At 42.6% G+C, this 10,181-nt stretch overlaps 1 pseudogene; it reads left to right on the forward strand.

Annotated features, from left to right (window-relative positions):
• Positions 1 to 4,958: 4,958 nt before the first annotated feature.
• Positions 4,959 to 5,075, forward strand: LOC133375703 (5S ribosomal RNA; annotated as a pseudogene).
• Positions 5,076 to 10,181: the final 5,106 nt, after the last annotated feature.

Raw genomic sequence — 10,181 nt, forward strand, 5'->3', positions numbered from 1 at the left:
ATCCCACCCTTCCTCCCAGTAGGAGCCCAGGGCAGCCATAGTCCCTTTGCACATTATCCACCTAATCATAAGCATTTATTTATTTATAACATTACATATAACAATATATAACTATATATATATATAACTATATATATATATATATAACTATATATATATATAACTATATATATATATAACTATATATATATATAACTATATATATATAGTAGTAGTAAGGTTTATTGTTCATAGCCATTGGCCGCCACAATACATATAAAATAATTACACTTGTCAAAAAGATAAATACATCAACAAAGGGTATGATATAAATATCTAAAATGCATTTGAAGAATTAAAAAACAGATGATAATAATTAAGGTTGAATAATTTAAACGTTCATTCTAGAACCATTTACAGATTTGATATAAGCAAGTTAAGGCGATTGGTTTTGGGATCTTGCTCTAATTTTAGCCGCTGCTAAGGTGAATTTGGCTACTTGTGTAGTTATATACGGATCCAAGCCAGCTAGGAGTATGCAGATTTGCTCCATAATAGATCTGAGAGGGTTAAAATAATAGGCTGGAGAAATTTAAGCCTTGGGATGTCATACAGCAAGCAGGTTAATAAATAATGGCCAATGTCCTCAACTTCCCCTGACTTGCATGGACATAGTCTTTGATGCATTGGAGTATTTGTGTATCTTCCTTCCAGAAAGGCCGAAGGCATTGTCTGAAAGCGAAGAGCTGTGAACGATTTTCTTAAAGATCTAGTAGTTAAAAAAACGAAATAATGTTCCATCCCAAAACCTGTTTTGAACAAAGGATACCATGGGGAGAAGGCCGAATGAGTAACAGTGTGCAAGTCCCATCTTTTAGAGTAAAGGTATATTCTTTCCCTAAGAAGGGACTTCACTTGCTGCGATGGAATGGTAGGTAGGATGTCTATGCTTATGCCATACATCACAAGTATTATCTTGGTCCTTTTGAACCATGAGAGCGGAGATGGATTTTGTATTTGCTCAAGTAAGCATTTCTTGGGCAGGTGCAATTCGCTCATGCAAGCCAGCTTGAGCCAGTACAGGGCAAGGGCAGAATGTGCCATTGATTGTAGCGAGTAAAGTCCGGTTTCGGTCCTCATTAGTGCTACTGGAGTGCCTTGGGGTACAGCCAAGATGGATCTTAGAAAGGAGTTCTGAATGAACTCCAAGGAAGAAGGATTTACATACCCCCAAATCTCTGCTCCATACAGGAGCTGGTATATATATATGTGTGTGTGTGTGTATATGTATGTATCTCAAGCGTCAAAAGCCTGGTGCGTCTTCAGCATAGGATGAACGCTGTACAGTGATGTTGTTGGAGGTGCCTCTGTGACGAAGGAATTCAACAGTTTATGGGCTGACACAGAGAATGCCCAATCCCAGGTCAGCCTCCCAAATTTCTGAGGGCAGTGGAACTGCCAATCCTGACACCAGAGAAGATCTGTAGGGAAGGAGGCATCTCAGATATTTGGGGCCTGAGTTGTTTGTACATGTAGTGCTGCCAAGTTGTGGACAGCAAGGGGCAGGGCAAGTGGGAAAAATTACATGAATGAATGAATGAATGCTTATAATCATGTAGAGGATAATGTGCAAAGGGACTATGGTGTTCTTTATAATGGTCTATCCAGAACCAGAGGACAAATATAGGGTATGGGCATCAGCTGCAACAGGGATGGGGAACCTGTGGCCCTTCAGATGTTACTGGACTTCAGCTTTCATTGTCCAGCATGGTCAATGGTTAGGGATGATGGGAGCTGTAATCCCAACAACATCTGAAAGGTGACTATTTCTCTGAGCCACAAGCTCTGTTTGCAAGCTTTCAGAAGCATCTGGCTGGCTATTCTTGGAAACAAAGAGCTGGGCAAGATGGACCATTGGCCTGATCCAGAGAGGCTGTTCTTATGTTCTGACATTCACATCCACACCACATGTTAGAACCAAGAGGGAGTAAGCCTCAGCATCCAGGGTGTAACATATTACAAACAAGAAACAGTGCTGAACACAACCTCCCATTTGGATTGTCAAAATACACTCTACGTGATGGTGCCTTTAAAGAGTTCAGAAACAACAGTCAGCACAGAATGCTGCTGCTAATTGGGGCAGCTAGGAGAGATAATGAAATCCTCCTCACTGGCTGACTATTTGTTTCCAGGCTGAATTTAAGGTGTTGGTGTTGACCTATAAGATCCTGAGCTACAAGCCTTGGTGGCAAACTTTCAGAGGCTGGCAGGGACAGGTATTTAAAGGATTACCTTTATCAGCCTGCCTGGGTCCTTACATCTGGATGGGAGGCCCTTCTTGTAGCTCCACCACAAGGGGAAGTACATTGGATGATGACACAGGATAGGGACTTTTTAGTGGTGGCACCCTGATTGTGGAATGATCTTCCAGAAGTATGATGGGTGGTGCTTTGGTAAAAAAATGAGATGCTGGTACTGGTATTTTATCTTGATAAAATTCTCATGGTAGCCAGCACAAAATAGCTGACATGGACAGCAAAAGAAAAAAGAGGTGCCGGTACTCTATATTGGTGAGTACCATCACAAAAAAACCCACTGATGATGGGTGCTTACATTGCTAACCCTAACCTATCTGTTCACCTGAACATTTACAGAATGCTAGTTGCTGCTATAATTGGTTGTGTATTTATGTTGGGGGGGTTTCTGTATATTTTACTTGCTCTTATTTTTACTAGGTCCTTGGTTTTTTTTAAAAAAATATTATAATCATCCTGCAATCATTTGATGAAGGGTGGGCTAAAAATACTCTAAACACAAATAAAATCACTTTGCCAAAAGGGCCCTTGGACAAATCATTGGATTGTTAAGCATGCAGCTGGATTAGAGAAGCAAACCAAGTTGCGTTCTGCGGGGGAACTGGAATGGCTTTTAAAAAAATCTTTCTCAACTGGAGAAAATCTCTTCCAAACCCCAACTACTGTATTAGATCAGATACAGCAGGAAGCAAGGACCAAGGTTTTCTGAGGACAGCTTCACATACATGTATACATCACTTCATTACTCAGCACTTGCTGAATCCCATCTGAAAGTGCAGGCAGGAGCTAGGTTAAGGATAAATTGATGTCAGTACCTGGCTGAAGAGCCAAGTACCAGTGGGAGGTTGCAAATGCATCCTCAAAATGCATTGCTTCCATCAAGCCTTCGGCTCAATGTCATCATCCGCATCCCTAACTAAAATTAAGCTTCATATTGGTCTCCTGTTCCTGTCTCTGACAGCATTTATGTTGTAAGCTTCTCAGGGCAGAAGCATGCCTTTTCCCTTCAGTTACTCTGTAAACCACCACTTCCATTGATGGCACAGTATAAATAACAGATAATAGCAATGAATAATAATAAACTGGCTGCGTCAATAAGCATTCATCTGAAGTGATGGTAAATGACATGAAAATTCCACCTGTGGCTTGTTCTCTCTTTGTATGTGTATTTAAAAACATCTCTGATGGTTCAGTTCATAGAGGCAAAGTGTTGCTTGACACTTTGGTCATCTAATAACGATTGTGCATGTGTGAACCTGCCAAACAGAAAATGCCGTTGGCTCATCATTCAAAGTCTACCCCACCCAATATCCTGGCCCTTGGTATTGGGAAATGTTGACTCTTTGGAGGAAGACGACCAAACTCTAAGATCTTAAGGTGGGAAAATATGTGACTTTAGAAGATTGCTGTAGAGTATGAGTTCAAACGTGAAAACGCTCTAGGAGGTAAGTCCCAGTGAACACAGTGAAACTTACTTATCCACAAAGATATCCTACATACATTTTCAAAGCAATAACATTTTTTGGTTGCTGTCACAGGTATTTGAAGGAGCCTCATATGAAATCAAATGTTAAATACTTTCTTCTGATCTCCAACCTAAAGTTATTAACAGAGAATTTATAGCCACTGGCTCTTGTACTCGCAGGTCCTTTAACCTCAGTGACTCTTCCCCTTCATTGTGTTAACCCACGAGGCGGCGATACAAAAGAGGTTGGCTGAAGCCTTTAAAGAGAGAAATGTGTCATTTTAATGACTTCAAAAATGAAACTGCTCTGGGGCAAAGTGCCTGTGGAACTATTTAACTGGTATCAGGTTCATCAGGCTCCTAATATCATTGCTTGACACATTTGAACAGGGATTTTGAATGAAATAATCACTACTCTTGCCTATAACAAAGATAAGAAATTAGTTGTTTGCTTAAAACTTAAACGACTTTCATCATGAAAATGAAAGCTATCAGATGTATGGAAAGGGCATAAATATGCCAGATATTGTATTATACTGTGGAGTCTTTTCTCTCTCCATTTTGGTAAAGGGAACCAGAAGAGATGATATAGTTTATATTGCTGTTCATACAGTCTAATAAGCCGGATAAAAATCATGGGATGAGGTATTTCCCTCACCCCAATGTTTCCCAAAGTTTCAATATCTGGAGTGGTAGGTTTTTCTTCATTTTTCTGAGTGAAAACTGGAAGAACACCTCATTATTAACACTTAAAAAGATGGATCCATTCTAAAAAAACAAAAACATTTGATCACCTCCCAGGACAATGGGAGAGCATCTTCTGTGTGCAACTGTGATGTCACTCAGTTCATATTGCCTCCTGCCATGTAACCCACTGCCATCTTTGTCTTGCGCTCCCAGGGACAGACTGATTGTGACTTCTGGGCAATGGGGATGCTTCTGGGATTCCTACACAGCCATCAGCCATACTGCAGGCTACATCAGAGAATCCCCGGTGTGAGGTTACAAGCTGGTGGCTTAATTTTATAATGCAGACTTCGGGCACTCTCAGTCATAATACTGTGTGTGAGCGCACAGCACACACAGGTTTGGAATCAAGGATCTTTCTAAAAAAATGTGTGTAATAAGATTATCTGAATGATCTTCTGTTATAGGAAAGAGCAACAGATGAAACTTTGACGAACGACAGGCTGGGCCATGCCTATGGCCATACTACCCTGAACACTCCCAATCTCGCCTGATCTTGGAAGCTAAGCAGGGTCAGGCCTGGTTAGTACTTGGATGGGAGACCCTGGGAATACTGGGTGCCATAGGCTTAGAGGAAAGCAATGGTGAACCTCCTCTGAATACCTCTTACCATGAAAACCCTATGAATATACATGTATGTATGTAAAGATTCATAGGGTCACCATAAGTCGTAATCAACTTGAAGGCAAATAACAACAGGCCGGGTCACATATCCATGCATATCTCTAAGTTTCTCTGCATTTGATTAATAATGTACACTTGATGACAAGTAGGAAAATGCATGATCCTGACCTATTGAAAAGCACTGCATTTGAAGTGGTACAAAAATTCTGCCTGTGACATATTTGTGATTCATTCTACTAGCGTGCGCAATTCAGTCGTACCAGATGCAGTTGGATTCAAGGCCACATTAGATTGTAAACCCACTGGGTAGGGCCTATTCTAAAATACATTTTGTATAATTCTAGTATAGTTTCTAGGGGCTAGAGTATCAGACATAAAAGAGTGGGAAAATTGTGTCTCTGGATAAAGAAGTCCCCACCTTTCTGCCTGCAAGGGATAAAACAAAGAATGTACGTTGAGGAACAGTAGCACACATATTTTCCAGACTGAATTCTTCCTAAAGAATGGCATTCATTTGCATATTGCTAATGGGCACACCTCATAATTTCAGCATACAAAATAGATGGAAATTTAATAGCAGAGACCTGCTGTGATGTCTCATGCTAGTAATAATTACTTACACTGCAGAACATCTACTAACATGCTATAAAGCATTATGATAATTAAAATAAATATACATGCCAAATCCATCAAATGCCTTTTATGCAGCAGGAAGGATCATACCTGCACAACCCAAGAAGAAGACAACCTTTTCCACATGTTTCTATTGTTACTCCCTCTGCTTGAATGGGATGCTTTAACTTTTAGCTAACGGCCTTGATACAGTTATATGTAGCCTTGCCACCTTGTGATTGGGTGTTCCTTGGGAAGGGGTGCAGCTCAGTGGTAGCAGAGCATGCGCTCTCCAAGCAAAAGTTCCCAGGTGTGATACCTGGGATTTTCAGGTAGGGCTGGGAAAGACACCTATCTGAAACTCTGGAAAGCCACTGCTAGGCAGTGTAGACCAGCCTTCTCCAATCTGATGTACTTCAGATCTACAACTCCTATCAGCCCCAGTCCAGATAGCCAATGGTCAAGGGTGATGGGGAGTTGTCAAAAAGATCTGGAGGGCACCAAGTTGTGGAAGACTGGTGTAGACAAAGCTGAGCAAAGTGGACTAATGGTCAGACTTGGTATGAGGCAGATTTCTATGTTCTTAATTTTGTAATATAGCAATATTTTAAGAAAAGACAGCTTGCCCATAATATTAAATCCTCCAGTCATTTCTGACTGAATCATATCCTTACTTTAAATGAAAGATGAATATTCAGGGAATCATGGAATAGTAGAGTTGAAAGGAGCCTTTAAGGCCATCGGGTCCAACCACCTGCTCAATGCAGGAATCCAAATCAAAGCATAATTTGTTTAAATTAGTAAAGCATAATAGTGACTGTCCAGCTGCCTCTTGAATGCCTCCAGTGTTGGAGAGCCCACCATCTCCCTAGGTAATTAGTTTCATTGTCATACTTCTCTAACAGGAAGTTTTTCTTGATGTTCAGCTGAAATCTGGCTTCCTGTACCTTAAGCCCATTATTCCGTGTCCTGCACTCTGGGATGATTGAGAAGAGATCCTGGCCCTCCTTTGTGTGACAACCTTTCAAGTACTTGAAGAGTGCTATCATATCTCCCCCCAGTCTTCTCTTCTCAAGGCTAAACAATTATTTCTAGTCCCCTAATCATCATTGTTGTCCTCCTCTCAACCTGTTCCAGTTTGTCTTCATCCTTCTTAAAGTGTGGTGTCCAGAACTGGATGCAGGACTCAAGATGAGGCCTAACCAATCCCAATCCTGTAAACCAGAGACAGGAAGCCTGTGCCCTCTAGCTGCTGCTGGACTATAACTCTCAACATGCCTGACCACTGGCCATGCTGATGGGAGTTTGACGCCAACAACATCTGGAGGACCACAAGTTCCTCATGCTGTTTTAAGGAAGATAATGCATGTGAAGCATTTTGAGCATTCTGTATAAATGCTAATTGGGAGAACTGGGAATAGTGAATAGGGGGGATACTGGAATAACAGAGTGTGATAATGTTACCCATTATTAAAGGACAGTTCCTGGTAAAAATGCTACCCTTGCAATTACAGGAAACAGTAACTTGAAACCACAGTGTTGCCTTGTATCAGCTCTTCACGAGTACATTTACACTTTGACGGCCAGATGTCTTTCTTTTATGCTTAGCCTCACAAACAACATCTGGAAGACCCTATTTTTTTTTTAAAAAAATGATACCATTGTTCCCTGAAGTAAGAATGACTTAATTAAAAATATGACACTCAGAAACACTAACGAATGCTGCCTTAGCTTGTATATGCATGCACTTCTTTTTTTAAGTGATGGTGGGGGTTTGGGCTGATACGAGCTGTTGGAAACATGAAAGGAAGGCCTGAGTTGTCAAGAACTGTAAAAGAGGCTGACAATGTTAAGGAAATCCTCAGCCGTTGTAGTGGTTAAATAATACCTCTAAAGTATGAAGGAGTAAAAATAATTACTGGTACCAATGACAAATTTTTACATAGCTACTATGGGCTTACAACCTATTTAAGAGTTCTGGGGGAAGGCAGGGGAAGGGCCCCTGTCTGGTCTCCAGGAAAACCACTGCCGCTGATTGTCAACAGTACTGAGCCAGATGGGCCAATAGTCTGACTGGGTATCAGGTCACTTCCTGTGTACCTACTTTACTGACATTGGCTATGATATATATAACAGTGAGAGCCTCCTGCAGATTGGTTTAACAATCAATCCCTCTTCCCAGGGGATTCTGGGAATTGTAGCTCTGTCAAGGGAACAGGGGTCTAATCACTGTTTTTTTTTGGTATAAAATGAGGCATCAGTACTTGTATTGGCTACCACAGACAGCAAAAAAGAGGTGATGGTACTCTGTACCAGGAAATACAGTCACAAAAAAGCACTGCCTCAACAATTCTCAGCACCCTTAACAAACTACAGTTCCCAGGATTCTTTGGGGAAACCATGACTGTTTAAAGTGATATAATACTGCTTTAAATGCAGATGGGGTCATAGTCGGTCATCCCTATGACATTGAGATGCATTATATTTCTATTTAAATTAGAATAATTATTGCTAAATTTGCAGATATACATGTAAACCAGCAATTAAAATTTGTACAGATTTGTGTCCTCTTTGGGCGTCTTTTTTTGGTGATGCAAAGTGGCCACCTCCTAAATAAACATACATTACATATATCATTTATATATTGACCCCCCCATCAACTTGTTCCCCCCCCCGATTCAAGCAACCAATAAAATTTGATTTGATTGTGGATGAGGCAGCCGATCTGGCATGTATAACCGAGACCTGGGTGGGTGAGCAGGGAGGAGTTAGTCTCTCTCAGCTTTGCCCACCGGGGTACTTGGTTCAGCATCATGGTAGATCCGAGGGTTGGGGAGGTGGGGTCGCTGTGGTCTATAAGAGTTCCATCTCACTCATCAAGCACCATGTCCATGCAGTTACTGGTCTGGAGTGTTTGCACCTAGTGTTGGGTCAGAGGGACAGACTGGGAATCTTGTTGGTGTACCGCCCACCTTGCTGCCCAACGGCTTCCCTAACTGAGCTGACGGAAGTGGTCTCGGAGGTGCTGTTGAGATCCCCCAGACTATTGGTACTGGGATATCTCAATATCCACGCTGAGGCTACTTTATCTGGGGCGGCTCAGGACTTCATGGCTTCCATGACAACCATGGGGCTGTCTCAATATATCAGCAGCCCAACACATGTGTCAGGGCATACTCTAGATCTTGTCTTTGCAACTGGACATGGGGATGGTGATCTGGATGTGGAGAGTTTTACATCTCTCCTGTTGTCATGGACAGATCACCGCTTGCTGAAGTTTAGACTTACAGTGGCTTTTCCCCTCTGCAAGGGTGGGGGACCTATTAAAATGGTCCGCCCCCGGAGACTAATGAATCCTGAAGGTTTTCAAAGGGCTCTGGGGGATTTTCCGGCTGATAAGACTGGCGCTCCTGTCGAAGCCCTGGTTGAACTGTGGAATGCGGAGATGACTCAGGCTGTTGATACGATCGCTCCTGTGCACCCTCTCCTGTGTAGAGCTCATACAGCTCCGTGGTATACCCCTGAGCTGAGAGTGATGAAACAGGATAGGAGACGGCTTGAATGGAAGTGGAGACGAACTCCCGATGGATGCAATCATGTGCTGGTAAGTGTTTCCACTAAGCAGTATTTGGAAGCGGTGAGGGTGGCGAAAAAACAATATTTCGCTGCCACTATTAAGGCATCTCTTTCCCGCCCAGTGGAGCTTTTCAGAGTTGTCTGAGGGTTACTCTATACTTGCCCTCAGGACACGGTAGGGTCATCGATGGTCCGCTGCAATGAGTTTGCTGGACACTTCCAGAATAAAATCTTATGCATCTGCCGGGACTTAGACTCCCAGTTTATAGCAGATGATTCGAGTGAGTCGTCCGGAGCGCAGTCTTGTCATGTTTTACTGGATGAGTTTCAGTTGGTTCAGCTCGAGGACGTGGACAAGGTGCTTGGACAGGCACGTGCAACCACATCGGTACTAGATCCTTGCCCCTCTTGGCTAATAAAAGCTAGCAGGGATGGAACATCTGGTTGGGCCAGGGAAGTGATAAATGCCTCTTTACGAGAGGGAGTGGTCCCGGGCTGTCTGAAGGAGGCAGCAGTAAGACCACTCCTGAAAAAACCTTCCTTGGACCCAGAAAATTTCAACAGCTACAGACCAGTAGCAAATGTTCCATTCCTGGGCAAGATCTTGGAACGAGTGGTTGCTGGCCAGCTCCAGGCGCTATTGGATGAAACAGATTATCTAGATCTGTTTCAATCGGGGTTTAGGCCCGGTTTCGGCACTGAGACAGCCTTGGTCGCCCTGTATGATGACCTATGTTGGGAGAGGGACGGAGGGAGTGTAACTCTGTTGATTCTCCTTGATCTCGGCGGCTTTTGATACCATAGACCATGGTATCCTTCTGGAGAGGCTTGCAGAGTTGGGAGTCAGGGGTACTGTTTGGCAG

The sequence above is a fragment of the Rhineura floridana genome, chromosome 1 (assembly GCF_030035675.1).
Source record: "Rhineura floridana isolate rRhiFlo1 chromosome 1, rRhiFlo1.hap2, whole genome shotgun sequence".
Lineage (NCBI taxonomy): Eukaryota > Metazoa > Chordata > Lepidosauria > Squamata > Rhineuridae > Rhineura > Rhineura floridana.